The sequence below is a fragment of the Ambystoma mexicanum genome, chromosome 3q, assembly GCF_040938575.1.
Source record: "Ambystoma mexicanum isolate Mex_15411 chromosome 3q, UKY_AmexF1_1, whole genome shotgun sequence".
Lineage (NCBI taxonomy): Eukaryota > Metazoa > Chordata > Amphibia > Caudata > Ambystomatidae > Ambystoma > Ambystoma mexicanum.
Genome location: NC_090926.1, coordinates 628,493,412 through 628,511,698, shown reverse-complemented (window position 1 = coordinate 628,511,698; position 18,287 = coordinate 628,493,412).

The following is an 18,287-nucleotide window of genomic DNA, read 5'->3' as shown; positions in this document are numbered from 1 at the left end:
GCATCTAGAGAAACATACGCTATATCCGAACATCCCTACCAACTACCACCCTATCACAACTGTCCCTTTTCTCCTTAAAATTTTAGACCGAGCAGCTTACCTACAGATTCAGGCACTCTTGGAATCCAATAACCTCCTGGGCCTGCATCAGTAACGGTTTCGACCAGGCCATGGCACCGAATCAGCCCTACTGGGCCTAAATACCCAACTGGATGAGATCAAAGATGCCAGCAAAATGCCTCTCCTATTAGTGTTGGACCTCTCAGCTGCCTTTGACTTAGTCCCCCATCAAATCCTCTGTAAACAACTCTCCACAGCAGCCCATTTTTCTAAAGAAGCAACCACTTGGATCTCATCCTTCCTCACTAAAAGAACAATTAAAGTTTTCCACCCTCCATATGTTCCCGGCCAGCCCTTATCAGTTGTGGCATCCCACAAGGTTCATGCATCTCCCCTACTCTTTACAATATCTTCACAAGCCAGTCTTTGACCTTCTGGAGTCCCAGGACGATACTCACATTATTCTACCTATCTTAGGTGATGACACTACGGACACCAACACTCTTGGTACAGTCTTTTATACCATCCACGATTGGATGGCATACCACTCACTCTGTCTCAATCATGATAAGACCGAGTTGCTCTTGGTCAGCTCGTAGGCCCAGCTAAACTAACTCAGCACTGCCTACAAATCATTCATCATTGACAGCATTTCCATTCCAGTCTCTCAGGAAGTGAAACCCAGTGGGGTTTATCTTGACTCCAACATATCCTTAGCCAAACAAGTTAATGCGTTTGCCTCCTCATGAGCCTACGCAACTAAATTAATGCCTCTAGACCTTTTCTCTCATCAGACAGCTGTATCACTATCTCAAGAGCACTAATAGGGTCCAAGCATGACTATTACAACTCTCTATTTGCTGGTACCAGTGCCCGCAACATCAACAAACTGTAAATCAGAAAGATTTTGTAGAACCTCTACAAGATCATGACAGAGCTGATTGTGAACCACGGACGTCGAGGTCTTCAAGGAGGTGCAGGCAGATGTCAGAGGAGTGTTTAATACCAGAGTGAGAGTTGAGGGTAGCTAAGAGGAGCTGGTTGCCATTTTGAAATTTTTCCGAGGAGGGGTACAGGAATGTGGTACACCCGTCAGAGGTGACAGAGGGGCCAGAGGGGTGGCAGAAGGAGGAGTGTCAGGAGAAGGGAGGAAGTTGATGAGAGATGGACAACACCTATTAAGAAGGAGGAGGTTGGGCTCAGAGCCCTAGACCATGACAGTGTCATATAGGTAGACATTAATGATGGCCCTAGAGGATGGAAAATATGCCAATAGTACTTCCCAATGGGTGCCATTATTAGTGGGTGAGGAAGAGAAAGGGGAGAGCACTGAGACCATACAGGGTCTCCAAAGGCCCGGAGAGGGAAGCACAAAGAGGATGTCAGTAACAGTCTGCCTGGAAGAAGCATTGCCATAGGTGTCAACGATGGGCAGGCCTGGATTGGAGACCAAGAGATCCTTATTAAACCTTTTCCTTCCAAACTTTGAAAGAGGGATAGAATAGGTGATAGAGTAGCAGTTCGAGAAGATAGGGGAGATTGAAAGCACCATGGAGGGAGAGCAGGGAGAGAAGGAAGGGGGAGAGAGAGAGTGGGAGAAACTGCAGTGCACAATGCCTAATTTCAACACAACAGCAATGCAACATCTAGACTTAAGTGCTCAGAATAAAGGTGGAAAAAGCCTATGTTTCAGCATTCGGCAGAAAAAGCAAAAACACCTATATGAGAAATTCCTGGATAGAGGGAAAAAGCCTATCTAGAAGGATAGAGGGAGGAACACACAGCAATGCAAAGCACCCAGATTCGATTTTCCTAGATAGATGGAAAAAAGCCTACATCTCAAACACACAGCAAATGAAAAACACCCACATTCGACTTTCCTAGATAAAAAGCTTACATTTCAAACACACAGCAAATGAAAAACACCCATGCCCAGAATGTTATGATCTTGTTCCAGCTGTTCTATATAAGACAAGATAAATCACTGTGAAAAATGGTCCTTCTATGCCATGTCTACCAACTCCCTATGTTGTGATGTTACACTTTTAACTGCATATCTGGCTCTGGAGTTCATCACACTCATCTATTGAGAAGAAGAGGCCATATTGGCTTGCATAGTGGCATTTGAGAAACCTTATAGGAGCTAAAGAAGCTGTTTTCAAAAATGTCATTCACAGACTCCTACTCTTGCAGTGTTTTTGTTGCTCTATAGGCTGCAAAACCAATGAATTTCCCCAGAAAAACGGTTTCAAATCGGGCTAAAGTTATCATTATGCATGCTCCATGAAACAAATCCAGGGAATGTGTCAATTCTTCCCAGGGGGAACCACCCCCTTTGAGACCAGGGAGGTGTGCCCCTATGGAAAAGACTCCCTAGAGGACAGGGAAAGTGGGATATTACTGGAGGTGACCCCCCTCCCTTTGACTCCCCAGTGAATAATTCTAAACTATCTCCCTTAATACCAATGTCATGTTTTCAGCTTATATGGGGACTGATAATAATGATAATGTAGTGGGACCTTTAACTGTGATTGGTTGTACTGCTGACTTCTCCTGGAGGCATGACCCACAAGAACAATCAAGTTGAATTACTCATTACAGGGCAAGAACCATACCTGGAGAAAAGGAGCATCTGGCAAGCCAGGATGTGGCTTGGAAAGGGCCAGCCTGTGTGAGACTACGTAAACCAGCGAATAGGCTTCAGTGCAGAGCCCAGAGAGTCTGAAGGCAGGACAATGTCCCTTATATGGTGGGTGGAGAGCCTGCAGAATGCCACAGAGAACAGGAAGACTGTGAGTTCCAAGCTCAAAGGTCTCTATTGGAGGGAGGCCAAACCGCTACTGATGCAGCTCCTGGGAGGGTTCAAATAAAGATGCCCATTCAAAGAAGGCCCAGAATTTAACTGAAGATCTGATAATATCATTTCTGATGTGATCTGAGCATCCATCTCCCCAGAAAAACAATGATGAGACACAGATACGTGATTCACGCCAAAGAGGAGGATGGCTGAGCTCTGGAGCCTTCCAGAGGGGAACGACACTGAAACAAAGTTAGGGAAAGTAACCACTGGCCATGATGGGGATACCATAGACCTGTGACAAACCTGCAGATCCAAATGATGTGATCAAGAAACCAATATCCTACAAGGGATTAAGAGAAAGCAGAACTTAAGGAAGAAATCTAAAGAGGGACAGATAAAGTCCCATGCCTAGCAGGGGTTACCAGAAACCAGAAGACACACAAAACACTCAATGAGGGTAAATAAGAATGCAATAACATACATGGGTATAAGAGAAAGACAAACATAAGGAAATATCTAAAGAGGGGGAGATACAGTCCCCCTCTTTATATAAGGTCCCATTCCTTAGAAGCGGTAACCAGAAACCAGAGGAAAATTAAAATACCCAAAAACTCAGAAGCTGTCACCTTAAAATGGGTTACTAGAAGCCTCAAAGAAACAAAAAGACCCAGAATATTAGAAAAAGATACTAAATTAAGGCCAAATATGTCTGAGAGCTAAAAGCCAATTCCAGGCTGAGAACCAAAGATACTCACAGAGGGTGGAAAATCAGAGCTTATCAGACCCTCAAGTAGAGTCAGCAGATCCATACGGGCCCACACACCCCTGTCACTGACAAGAAGCTGATACTCCTTAGAAGGGTGATCAGATGAAATCTGTTGCACTCTTCAAAAGCATACACATACAAGTAATATTCTTAAAGGATAAACTGTCTCCATTAACTGATGCCATGTGGAGGAGTAAAAGGATTCACCCTTCATAGATGGGGTTGAAAATCAAGGAATATTGATTTTTTACCAAGGAGAAAGAGGGGTGTTTAAACCATAGCAAGTCAGACCCTCACTATAGCCTGCTGGACCATTCCTGAGCCCAAAATTCTATCACCTGTACGAAGGTGGAATTTCCTGGATGGGGTGAAAGAGACATCCGATGAACTCCTAAAAGCTTACAAATCCAAACATACTTTGTGGTGGGACCCTGGAGTTTGCCCTTTTTTAATATTATGAAACTTGTTGTTTGTGAGCTGTGAAAGCAGGCAAACACCTGATAACTCTTGAGGGACATTTCAAGAGACACTTTGAGAGGGGATCATGCACTAATCACCACAAACCAATGAAGGGGAGAGAATAATATGTTTCTATATAGAGGTTATTTTTGTTTTATTAGTCATACGGCCAGTTAGTACCAGAGCATAAGTCTGGACAGATTACCAGTTTTGCTTTGAGTAGAAATTCTGACAGGCACATTTTGTTATTTTCTAGAACAGGGATCCTTCATCATAGAAATAGTGCTAGGTGAGGCCTTTCCATTACCTTAATAAAGTGAATCACATTGAACCATTTTTCATTGTTTGTCTCCTGTTTCCCATTCCCCACATATTTATAATTGCTCTTGCGACTGTGGCCACTTTTTCATGGCAATATCAATGCAGGATTTCCATGATAAATTTGATGAAAGGGACACAACCACATAAATGAAATAGTCAACATGTCTGATCAAATCTCCCTCCAGTGTGAAGCTTGGCTTTGGTTTTGAACAGCAGTGAATATTGAACACAAACATTTTGGTTTTGGACTTATTAGATGGTTCACATCAAAATACAACGTTTTGTAATGTGCTCTGGGCGCAATTGGTGTGCCAATCAGAATGTAATTGTCCACATACAGAGCATTGGAACTCACTTGCCAGCAATGAATAGAACGTCTTTAGGTGCGTGCTGAACTTCATTTGCCATGATGTTAATTCAAAGGCAGAAAAGACTGGTGCAACTAAGCTTCCAACAGAGGAACATATATCTGAAAATTGGCTAAAATATAGATGTGCACATTCCCATTACCCTCTCTGTCCTCCAGGATAAACTGCAACTCCTGTTAAGGATCATTGCTGCCCACCGATATAACAATAAACAACCGGGAGAAGTAGGATCCCCACTCATCTTTGGAGATGTTTGCATCAATGCATGATTTGAGTTGGCCTTAACCTTGGACTAAACCTCTTCAGAAATACCTCAAGTCATTTCACTAGCTGCTCTTACCAGTTGTTACCAGTTACCGTTCTAAAATTCTGAGGGATATAAGCAATTTCTGTCAGCTCCAGTGGTGTGCCCAATAACCACCTGCAAATCACTTTTAGCTTTGTTGCATTCTTTGACAAACCAGTGTGGACCCCTGTACCCAACAAACTTCTTAGTTGGTTGGACCTTCTTTTCTTTAGTACTAAATGGACATCATTTGATCATAAAAATGACCAATAGCTACTCTGTTCTGCAAACTAACGTCGGTTAGTTGTCCACACTGGTTTAAAATACTTTCACCGCCATGAAGGCATACAACATTTTGCATTGCATGCATTTAACTCTACCTGACTCGGTCCATATTCACTGGAAGCCATTGGGCCTCATTACGACCCTGGTGGTAGGGGGGTTAACGGCGCCTTAGAGCTGCCGGCGTCGTTAACCCCCTACTGCCTCATTACTAGGTCTGCTCGCGGGACCCGCTCAGGACGCCTGGTTTTACCAGACGTCCTTAGCGGGTCCCGCAAGTGGCCCAGCATGCTAACAACGGGCCCATTATTAATGGGCCCGTTGTTAGCATGCTCTGCATTTCCATTGATCCCTATGGAGGCTCAAATGGGAATGGGGATGTACCGGGTCCGGGTTCCTTGAATGGGGAAATACCGGGCCCTCCTAGGTCGGAATGGTCCGGTATTTTCCCATTCAGGGAACCTGCACCCAGTACCCGGAATGGAGGCAGCCATGCCGGTAAGTATGGCATGTCTACCTCCGTTCTCGTAATGAGGCCCATTGTATGTCTCCCTCGAGTAGACCCTCAAAATATGCCGTAAACTATTAAGTAATACAAATATCAGAGGATGGTTTCATGGGACTCAGAACAATTTAGGGCATGTTCTGGGGTCAAACAAATGCCTGGGATGGTTTCTCAACTAACTCAGTTTGGAAGAGTTTCATGTCACACAAGCAATTGACAGTAATGAAAAATAGAGATTTTGTATTTTCTTGCTAGTTGTATGTAAAGTGGTTTTGGGGTAAACAATAAAGGAAAAGAAACGGAAATTCAAAGGGAACATATGTTTGTGTTTGTTTTCAAAAAAACACATAAAAAGGAATGAAACCAAAGAGGGCATACCAAAAAAAAATCGGGAAAATCCACGAAGGGGGAAAAGACACACCCCTAAACCACTTTAATCTCTAAAAACAAGTTCAAAAGCCATATTTTCACTCCATCAATCGTGAGCCGTTTTCAAAAATCGACAGGCCAGCAAATGTCAACAGTGAAAAGAAGTGAATAGGTCCTCAAATCAAATTAAATGAAAACCAAGGCTTGTGATTGGATGCTCGAACTCTTTCCATAATACTGCTCATCAAATTATGATGAGGCTTGAACACTACCTAAAGATTTAAGGGCGTGATCAACCTCCTGAAATGCCAACTGGTTGCCTCACACGGGTCTGGTTGAATTCCCACCAAATGAATTGTGGGAAATGAGAGACCATTCGAAGTTTGAGCATGCTTACACTCCATGCATTTTACCATCCAAATTCTCATGGATTGTCCTAAGAGAACACCCCGAAATACCAATGACCTTATCAATATCATGTTGAGGGGGCACTCAGCATCAGGAAATTATTCAGTTTCGGCAGTCAAAATCCCTTCCATATCTCACACTATGTCCTATAATAGACTATGCCCTGACTGAGTCAATGCAAGTCCTACGCCCCCCACCCCCGGGTTACCCTAGGATGATATATGATCAACTTGTTATCATACTCCCCAGATTATCTGGAATGCTGCGGTTAACCGTACCTGGCAGGGTAATGATTTATGAATATGCCATACCATCCTTTGAGATTATTTAAATCAAAATTATTACAGGCAACCTGCATCAGCATTTATGCCTACCTCTCTGTGAAATACTATGTGGAGAGAGTGTAATTTTTCAAAGGTTTACTGTGTCAGCCTTTATTATTTACTACATTCCTAACATCCCAACAACTAGATCTACACTTTTGATTACAGCTATCACTAGCTGAGTCTGTGAATCACAACCTACTTGTCTACGTTCAGGTGTTAATATCACGCCCCAACACGATAGGAGGCAACTTCTGCTAACACCTTCAATAAGACAAGGACTTTGCGCGTCTTGAATGTCATAACAGAGATTTAGAAAACGATCATAGCATTTTTAATGCAATGAGTAAGGCTGATAATTGCGGAGGCTTGCATTAACACATTATCAACATTGTATTGCATATGAGCAGGATTATATCTCAGGGTTCCCTCTTGAAACGCAGACCCCCATGTGCCTTAACCCAGCTCACAGAGAAAATGTGTTCCCCTTGCCTATCTCGCTAGTACAACTAGCTTCAACCCTACTCTCTCTCCACCTTAAAGGTGACAAGAGACTAAGGCCGTGCAGATGGCAGATGTTGCACTATGCCAAGACCGAGTTACATTACATTACATAATGCACCGTTTTAAGATGTGTACCCTGTGTCATCTTTTGCATTGTATCACTACTTTACATACAGCACGCATTCAATATACTATCACATAGTTCTAATGTTTTCAAATTCTATATGAGGTTTCACAATGACATTCAAAGTAAAACTATGTGCTGACATCTCTCAAATGTATTCTCATTTGTTATGCCATCCATCTGGTTTAATGTTATTTGTTAAAAGATGATAATGTTGTACACAGGCAATTCCAGACTATAATGTGAAGAGAATGTGCTTTGAAAAAAGGATGCAAGGATGGTGACAGATCGGAGCGGCTGGTGGATCCTTTGAATGAGGAGGTGTAAATATTACTGAATAATGAGCACACGAGAACAAACCTAGGAAGGGAGAATTGATCCACCAAGGTATATTTGGGGGTATGATCCAAAAAAATGTTTTTAAATAGTTGGTTACAATTCAGTATTTTCCCATACATTCTTTTTTTTTAGAAAAAATAGATAAACTTCCATCCAAATTACCATCAGTTTTGTAGTGTACAACATGTTCACCAAGAGCACACAAGCGCATTTCAAGATGTCTATGCCCACAATATTTGCTATAAATTCAACACTGTATGAACACATTCAAGTTGCTTTTATCCAATAAAGCCTGCACCACCACTGCAACACTATGAGGGTCATTCCGAGGTTGCAGGTAAGGGAAAAAACGATGCCGGTAAAGGATTACCGGCATCGCTGACTGCGCCGGGCTATTCCGACCTGCCAACCCGCTATTAGCGGCACCGTAAATAAGGGTGCCTCTAATAGCGACATGGGCGCGGATACGCGGCCCACCATACCGGCAATACAGGCATGCCGCACTTGGGAGGAAATCACAAGTCAGGCGGACAAGCAAATACCGGCATCATGAAGGCGCAAATAGAGCATACCGGCATGGCAGTAATACCGGCATCTCGAAGCAACCGTAAAATGCTATGTGCAGTGTTCCCAACTGCCACAGATGCACACAATCAGCACAGGTGGATGCAATGGAGTCTGGGCCAGTACAAAAGGAGCACACCCACACACCACACCCCTTCCCACACCGAGATGAATCCAATTGTAGTAGCAATACTGGAGCTGGAGGACATGCTTGCATTGCAACACCAGCAACAACAAAAACAACAACAGCAGGCATCACAGAGGAGACGCAGGAGGAGAAGGAGGGTGAGACAGGCCCAGCAAGCCCTACCAGTGCAGCCAGCGGCACCACGCAGGCAGCCCCCAATCCCTCGCATCATAGCCAGTCCTTTCAACATAACCCCGGAGCAGATCCACACCCTGTACCATCTGGACCGGGACACCATCACCACCATCGCAGACATGATACATGATGACATTGTTAGCCTCATTGAAATACGCACCGCCATCGCCCCTCTACTGAAGGTGATGTCGGTGCTCCACTTCCCTGCCACAGGCACCTAACAGCACAGAGCGGGGTACATGCATGGCATATCACAACCCTTATTGTCTCGCATTCTGAACCAAGTGCTGGATGCCCTCCTCAAGCACACAAGGGACTACATATCCCTACCATGGACTCCCCAGGAGATTCTTGATACAAAGTTGGCTTTCATGCACTGGCAGGCATGCCCAATTGTATAGGGGCCCTCGATTGCACCCACGTGGAGTTGTTGGTTCCGCATGCCATGGAGGTGGTGTACTGCAACCGCAAGCAATACCACTCCATCAATGTGCAGATGGTAAGTGACACCAGCAAATTCATAACACATAGTTGTGCCCGATATCCCAGATAAAATCATGACTCTATGGTCCTGCGAAACTGCACGCTACCACGCTACATGGAGCTACAGGCTGGAAGACGTGCCTGGCTGCTTGGTAAGTTACATGACAGGCATATGGCAATGAATCGGGGGGAGAGATGTACACACCACCATGGTGTCAACGTTGATGTCACAGCATGATGTGCACATGACTAAACACTGTGCCCCATCGCATCCCAAACAGAACATGACATTCAAATCCCATAGGACAGAAGTAAGGTCGACACCTATCACAACATGACAAACAGTAACCCCCCCCCCCACAACCCACTAAACGTGCACCACTCATCAGCGGACCTCACCTTCCGTAACACCATTCAGCAACATGAAGTGAATATGCACTATGTTGCTGTCTCCAGCAAATCACCATACAGCACAAGCATCCATGGAAGTGCATTGAACCAAACCACCAAGGGAACCCACTGTCTGTCACAGGGCCGCCACAACCACAGGAATGCAGCATGTCACCATGGCAAACATCAGCGCTGAATGCCTAACATTGCAGAGCCTACTGCCAACGCTCCAAGTCAGCAATTACTACAGGAGACAAATTAGACACAAACACAGCTGTATGCGTACACGATGCATGTGCAACAAGACGGCAGTGCACACCGTGCATCATCTTGAAGATGCAACCCACACCATTAGTCCATGGCACAGGACACAATGAGGGCCTGAAAATAGCATACATACCACCAGGGACATGTGCATGTGACCAACGATAACCTGCAGGCATGTGTGACTAGTGCAGCTGTCCATCATGATTCCACTGACATGTACCTTTTTTTGCCTCCCATGCAGGTGACAGTGGCTATCCCTTGATGCCGTGGCTCCTCACCCCTGTCCGAAACCCACAGAACAGGCACGAGGAGGACTACAATCGTTCCCACACTCGTACCCGTGTGGTCATTGAGCAGACCTTTGGCCTGTTGAAGGCACGATTTCGCTGCCTCAGCCGGTCGGGTGGGGCACTCCTCTACAGGCATGAGAAGGTGGCCAAGATCATCATGGCATGTGTAATGCCGCACAATATGTGTATCCGACGGAACATGCCCCTGCCCCCTGACATTGAACTTCTACCACCTGATGATGATGAAGGGGATGAAGAAGATGTGGCTGCACATCATTGCGGTGCCGATGCACATGAGGGACATGATGTGCGTCAGTCCGTGATAGCACAATATTTCTGACACACATGGCTGCAGAGGGTGACATGATAGTTCGACAGAGGGCACAGGGTGTGGGAGTACATGTACACTATGCACTGTATATGAATAAATGACACATGCGCAATGATGAATGTCCACTCAAGATGTTTTTTTTCACACAACGGGTGTATTGAAATATACAATGAAGAAGAAAGTGCACCAACACCCCACAACCTTCACCCACCTCCCCAACCCCCTAAAACTCCCCAACACACCCTCACCCCCCTCCCACTCCCCACAAACCTCCCCAACACACCCTCACCCCCTCCCCCTCCTCCCAAAACTCCCCCACACACCCTCATCCCCCTCCACCTCACCCAAAACTTCCCCACACATGTCAAAACAAGTATCCATTGCCATCATCAGGCTTGCCAGTCTAATTCCTGCCACTCCCTGCACCTGGTGGTGGCATGTCCGGGAGGCGCAGGGTGCGCGTTCCGACCTGCGCAGTGGGCTGGTCTGGGTTGAGCTGGAGGAGGATGGTGTGGCCGCCTGCTCCATCTGGGGTGCTGGACATTCAGCCTCCATAGCATTGGCGATGCAGCCGAGGACCTGCCGCAGGGCGGAAACCTCCTTGCTGAGTCTATTAGTATTGTCAGCAAAGATCTTGCCCAGGAAGACGGTGTTGTCTGCAATTATCTTGTCCAGAGAGGCAGTGTTTTCACGCCACTCAAGCCTTAATTGGGCATTGTCATCCACAAACTGACACACAAGGTCAATCAGCTCCTCATGCCGCTGTGGCCCCGCCGGTGCACCTGTGGTGGTGGACGGTGCTTAGGTGTCATGTTCAGATTCAATGCGCTCAACTATTGGACTCATGGCCCCTTGACTATACCCCCCCCCCCAGACTGATCCGGGGTGGTGGCGTGGTCAGACTCCAGAGATGTGATCTGGGGCGATGGTAGTGGACTTGGTGTGTGGGGCGGTTTGGAGGATTCGTCCTCCACACCTCTTCCTGTGCCTCCTCCTCAGCCAGGGGTGCTGTGGCTGCCACCTACCCAACTGACCTGGACTCTGCTGAGTGTGGAGCCTCAGCTGTGTCCTGTGGCAGTATGACAGGTGTTGGGGCTCCCGTCTCGATGGCCCTTGGCAGCACCGGTGCTGTGGCATCTTGAGGTGGTTTCCTTGGTGGTGCATGGCGGGCCTTGGGTTGGCCCTTTGAGGTGGAAGGCCTGTTGTCCTCACCCCGGGATGTGGTTGGCTGTGGGGGTGAGTCCTGTGCCTCGCAGTCATGGTCTGAGCCTGTGGGGGTCAAAGTGATGTACGGCATGAGTGATGGTTTGATAGGCATCATGCATACATTTGTATAATTGATCATCTACACAAAAGAGGGTGATAGGCATTTGAGTTTGGATGATCACGTTGCTTGCTACATGGGTGGGTAATGCAGGCATACGTCGGGGTCACTCATGTTAGGGACGTATGCTATGTGACATGCATATTTGTTGGGGCCTGCATGCAGTGTGACTTATGCCATTTACATCTTTGTGTGGTTTGTGTCCGGTACGGCATTGCCTTGCTGCAGGCAACTGCATGTGTCTGTGCTGCGTCCAACAACTTTGCAGGAAATACGTGTGTATTGGCCCATGGCTTGCCTCTTTGGACAGACATATTGGTGGACTTTCATCAGACTCTGCATTACAGTGTTTTCTTAGGACACTCACCTCCATTGGCCGATGTCATGGCACCACACTCCATGTCTCCGACCCCTTCTATGGACTCCATGCCGATCAGGCTAGCACAGATGTCCTCCCACCGGGACGGCTTAATGGGAGAGCTTGCTCCCCCACCAATTGACATGGCCTGGCTCCTGTTGGCTGAGAGGATATTGCGGACCCGCAGGCGCAAGTAGTCCCACCTCTTCCTGCAGTCCTTTATTGTGCTGGGGGTGTTACCGACCGCGCTTACTTTTTGCACCACCAGTACCCAGATCTCCTTCTTACGGATTATGGCCTGCCTCTTGAGACTCTGGGCAAAAAAGACATCTGCATGTTCTTGCAGGGTCTCCGCTAGCATGGTCAGCTCATCTTCATTGAAGCGGTCCTTGCGCTGGCGAGAAGCGCCCTTCTTCACAGCCTTGGGCATTTTGGTATTGCAGTGAATGAGATTTCACAAACAGCAGTATCATACAGTTCCTGGCTGATGAGGATGGCAATGGATTGTGTTTTTAAAGAGGGCCGCCGTGCTCCTTCCCGTTCCTGTGCGATGACACTATTTCTGGTTCCTCTTATTTACGGTGACCGCTATTAGCGGTGGCTGCTAATGGTGCATTGGTTCATGCCGGTAGTGCAATCTGCGCTTTACATGATGCCGCTAAGGGCCTTTTTCGGGCCTTTTAAGGCAGGGCAGTGTAGCCCTTACCGGTATGGCGCAAAGCTCGTGCCCGCAAAGTCGTAATAGCCCTCTATTAGCAGGCTCTTTACTACATGGACATGGTATTTGATACATGCCGGTAAGGACAGTTACTTACCTCCAAATTCGGAATGACTCCCTATGTGTGTTGGCTTTATCCAACAATGCCAGTACTGGCACTGTAAGAAGATATGCCCCTGCTGGCCATGCCAATGTATGGCAGTACTATCATTGTAAGTAGACATTAGTTTTGTCTTTGTCAAATAAGGCTGGTACCCCCACTGTAAGTACACATATCTTTTGGCTTCTCTCAATAATGTCTGGTGGGATGCAGTGCCACACTGTTGGAAGCATCCTGCACACATATACATCACAGAATCTCACACATACCCTCATGCACTGAAACATACACAATTGCATTCATACATACAGGCTGAGACATTCACATGAACACACTGTGAAATATTAGACTTCAATAGGAATCATAGCCCTCTTGGGACAAGCCATACCGGTCTATGTAAGTGAGGAATTGCCACCTGGCAAGGGAGTGGAAGCCCTGGCTGTTTTGATTTTTATTAATTCATAAAATGATGCAGGTAATTCAAACTCTGAAAGGGAAATCTGCTAATCACATTTCACTTGCATAGGCTCTGTGTCAGAAGAATAGAGTGTACCTGTGCCCTGCTGCATCAGTAGCCTGATTTGCAGCACCTGCTCTCCAGGAGCGAAGAGCAGGTTTTGCGTCCCTGGTGCCCATCTGACACTCACAGTGACAGCCAAGTCTCTGCAGCGTATGGGTTGTATTTAAGATATGCACCCCTGGTCCAAAAACGACATTAGTATGAGAATGCTGTCCTGGGGCATGTTAAACATTAAAAGTAAGTCATACCTGAGTTTAGGGTATGGTGGCCAGCATCTGTCATAATTTTCCAAAGCACAGCAATTTGATATCACATGTAGACCATTTCTGTTAGCCCAGCTCATCTAAGAAATGATTGTGCAAATTCACCTCAGCAAGGATGTTCCTGCGGTTTAGGTTGAAATGCTCTAAAACAAAAAGGTCAAAATGACCAAAAGTTCGAAAAATGCTATCACCAAAGGATCGAACACCAAAAGTTTGATCCTTTGGTGGTAGCATTTAATAAAAACGGGGGCTGCAGGGGTGTCCCCCGCATTGCCCCGCTCACTATACTTTATGGTATAGTGAGCGGGGGCTGCGGGGTACACCCCCGCAGCTGTCTGTGTAAAAAAAAAAAAAAAAAAGCAAACGGGGCTGCGGGGGTGTCCCCCGCATTGCCCCGCTCACTATACTTCATGGTATAGTGAGCGGAGGCTGCGGGACACCCACGCAGCCTTCTGTTAAAAAAAAAGAGAAGAAAAGGACCCTGCCGCGCTGGTTCCCTTTCACGGAAGTGAAAAACAGCGTGAAGATGAAGGTAAGTGGGGTTTGTGTATGTTGGGGGTGTGGGTGGGGGTGTGCTGGAGGTGTGGGTGGGGGGGTGTTGTGTTTGTGTATATGTGTGTGTGTGTGTGTGTTTGCAAATTATCGCGACTGTCATGTCCGAAAACAAAGTGTTCGAACTTTTGGTTATTCGAACACTTTGGTTTCGGTCATTTCAGCCTCGATAATTTTGGCTTCGGCCAAATCACTGGGATTCGTTCCTGCTGCTTCTAACAAGACTGGATCCCTCTGAATTGCCTATCTTTGTTCCTTTATGAGGGCAGGTAACACCTTTCCAAGAGAGAAAGCCACTCCACAGAAAGCTGTCCTGGGAAGAGGATTCAAAAGGACACACCCTTTCACAGATATAGTATCTTCACAACTGGACGCTGCATACTGAAGGGGCCTTTGATTCTGTTGGAAGGAATGTCCTACATCCCACACGTGAGAGGAAATACAAATTAAGAAAACCCATGAACAACGAGTCAGAACACACATCAAAGGGCAAAGGTTCAGGCCGTAAGCAGATTACCCTGTCATTCCCACCATATCCCTTCACTGACAGGTAAAATGGAGAACATCCACACACACACATGATTTGCAGGTTCAGATGTGCAGAAAGACGGCAGACATGATTAACCCGCAATTTTGCACCAAGAGCCAATTTAGCGCACCCTTAGATGTAGGATCAAGTAGGTAGGCCCAATAGGCAGAGGGTATGATAGGCAATAGTGTAAACATTTATTAGATAGAGCAAGCATTAATAGATTTAGGTGATGAACATTACGCATTAGTAGTAGGGATAGGTTTTTTTTTGACACAAGCGGGATATCAGCCAATGAAACGCGTTTGCATAGATAAATGCACTCATAGGTAGGCTAAGCCATGAAAGGAACGGTGACGACAGAATAACATATGGACCAAAGTTAGCCCTAACCAAACACATACACACACACAGACATCAGCACAGACTAAAAAACCAAAAAACACATCAGGTAGTTGGAAGTGTGTAGTAGCAACACTAGGGAAGAGAGAGTACATTGTTATTGTTATTTTACATTTATATAGCGCCTTATATACCATTGGTATGGTCTGAAGGCGCTGGTAGGTTGAACGCCCTTGGGAACCGAAGTTCAGGTCAGTAGAGAGAGTAGAGGGAGTCCAAAAGTGCGTGTGCGCACCAGGTATGTGTGCAGCTGGTGCGGAAATCGAGTGGTAGCTGCTTCTTAGCTGTAGGTGTGGTGGTTGAGCGGTCAGGAGTATGTGTTCGCTCTGGTCGGTTTTACCCAGAACGAGTGTGGCTGCGTTAGGCCTGAGGAGAACGCCTGGCTGGGGGGTGTGAAACCAGCAATGATTACTTAGAGTGATGTGGAGTAAGCGGGAGAATGTAGATATGAGAACAGTTATACCGAATGGTGTCATAGTATCTCTGTGTTCTAGATGAGTGGTGGTGTAAGGGGGAGAGTAAGCGTGGGGTGTGGTATGATGTATGTTTTCAAGTGTTTCATTCATTCCAAAGCATATTAAGTATCGTCCGTTGCACATATTCGTCCGTTCCTCATACTCGTCCGCTCCACACATTCGTCCAGTCATTATCATCGTCTAGTTCACACCCTCGTCCAGTCGGCACACTCGTCCAGTCCGCACGATTTCTTTGGTGCGATTGGTGTGAGAGAGGGTAGGGGGATCAGAGGGGGAGACAGAGGCAGCTTTGGTTCTCGCTAGGGCTAGGCGCGCAGTTTTTAGGGAGGGGAAAGGGTGCGGTCGGGGGGGAGGTGGCAGGGGTATGATGGCAAGGCGGGGGGTGGGCGATTGCAGGGTGGGGTGTGGTAGTGGGGGGAGTGGGCACGGGCAGTGCTGGTGGGTCGGCAGTGGGGTTCAGGAGATGAGTGGTGGCCCCTGTGGTGCTGCAGCATCTTCTGAAGCAATGCATCGAGCAGGCAACTTACAGAAGCCTCTGCAGTCCTGCAGCATCTTCTGAAGCAACGCATCGAGCAGGCAGTTTACAGAAGCCCCTGCAGTACTGCAGCATCTTCTGAGGCAACCCATCGAGCAGGCAGCTTACAGAAGACCCTGCTGTGCTGCAGCATCTTCTGAAGCAACCCATCGAGCAGGCAGCTTACAGAAGCTTCTGCAGTGCTGCAGCATCTTATGAAGCAATGCATCGAGCAGCCAAGCAGCTTATAGGGGCCTCTGCAGTCCTGCAGCATCTTCTGAAGCAACCATTCAAGCAGGCAGCTTACATAAGCCCCTGCAGTCCTGCAGCATCTTCTGATGCACCCATTGAGCAGGCAGTTTAGAGAAGCCCCTGCAGTGCTGCAGCATCTTCTGAAGGAACCCATCGAAGAGGCAGCTTACAGAATCCTCTGCAGTCCTGCAGCATCTTCTGAAGCAACCCTTCGAGCAGGCAGCTTACAGAAGCTTCTGCGGTGCTGCAGCATCTTCAGCAGCATCTTCTGAAGCAACCCTTCAAGCAGGCAGCTTACAGAAGCTTCTGCGGTGCTGCAGCATCTTCTGAAGCAACCCATCGAGCAGGCAGCTTACAGAAGCCCCTGCAGTCCTGCAGCATCTTCTGAAGCAACCCTTCGAGCAGGCAGCTTACAGAAGCTTCTGCGGTGCTGCAGCATCTTCAGCAGCATCTTCTGAAGCAACCCTTCAAGCAGGCAGCTTACAGAAGCTTCTGTGGTGCTGCAGCATCTTCTGAAGCAACCCATCAAGCAGGCAGCTTACAGAAGCCCCTGCAGTCATGCAGCATCTTCTGAAGCAACCCATTGAGCTTTGCTTCGAGCAGGCAGCTTACAGAAGCCCCTGCAGTGTTGCAGCACTTGTGAAGCAACCCATCGAGCAGGCAGCTTACAGGAGCCTATGCAGTCCTGCAGCATTTTCTGAAGCAATCCATTGAGCAGGCGCTTACAGAAGCCCCTGCGGTGCTGCAGCATCTTTTGAGGCAACCCATCGAGCAGGTGGCTTAAAGAAGCCCCTGCGGTGCTGCAGCATCTTCTGAGACAACCCATTGAGCAGAAAGCTTACAGAAGCCCCTGCGGTGCTGCAGCATCTTCTGAAGCAACCCATTGAGCAGGCAGTTTACAGAAGCCCCTGCGGTGCTGCAGCATCTTCTGAAGCAACCCTTCGAGCAGGCAGCTTACAGAAGCTTCTGCGGTGCTGCAGCATCTTCAGCAGCATCTTCTGAAGCAACCCTTCAAGCAGGCAGCTTACAGAAGCTTCTGAGGTGCATTTGTTTTTCCTGACAAGCTTAGCACCATTGAGTCCACTATGACAGTATCTGCTAGCTATGCATCGCCTCCCGTAATGGAGTACATTTTAGACCCAAACTTTAATATAACTACTTTCTCTGGCTAACTCCAGGATGCTACAGCTGTTCCAGATGCTGGTGCTAGGAATATTCTGTATCATATCGGCTTAAGCAGTACTTTGTTTCTCCTGCCCCAACTCGTTCTCTTGAATTGAGATCCTTTGAAATGGATTCTAGAATTTCCTGTACCTCCTTTCTGGTGCTGATCGGCCACAGCTGTCGGACTACATCCGTTGCCAGTTATTCTGCCTTTGCTGATTTTAAATGGCGACCAAAGAAGCCACTGCGTCATCTAGCTTGTTATGGTCTGCTTTGGACTGTGGTAGATCTGGGAAAGAGTGCACCTTCTCCTCACGCTTTTGGAGATGAACACTGGACGTGTGTGGCGAGAGGACGTGTGTGGCGAGAGGACGTGTTGTGGCGAGAGGACGTGTTGTGGCGAGAGGATGTGTTGTGGCGAGAGGACGTGTTGGCGAGAAGACGTGTGTGCCGAGAGGACGTGTGGAGGGCCGACGAATGTGCAGAACGGACGAATTGCTTAACTGCATGACGTCCATATTATACCTAGAATGCATGGATCCTTTGAAAGATCA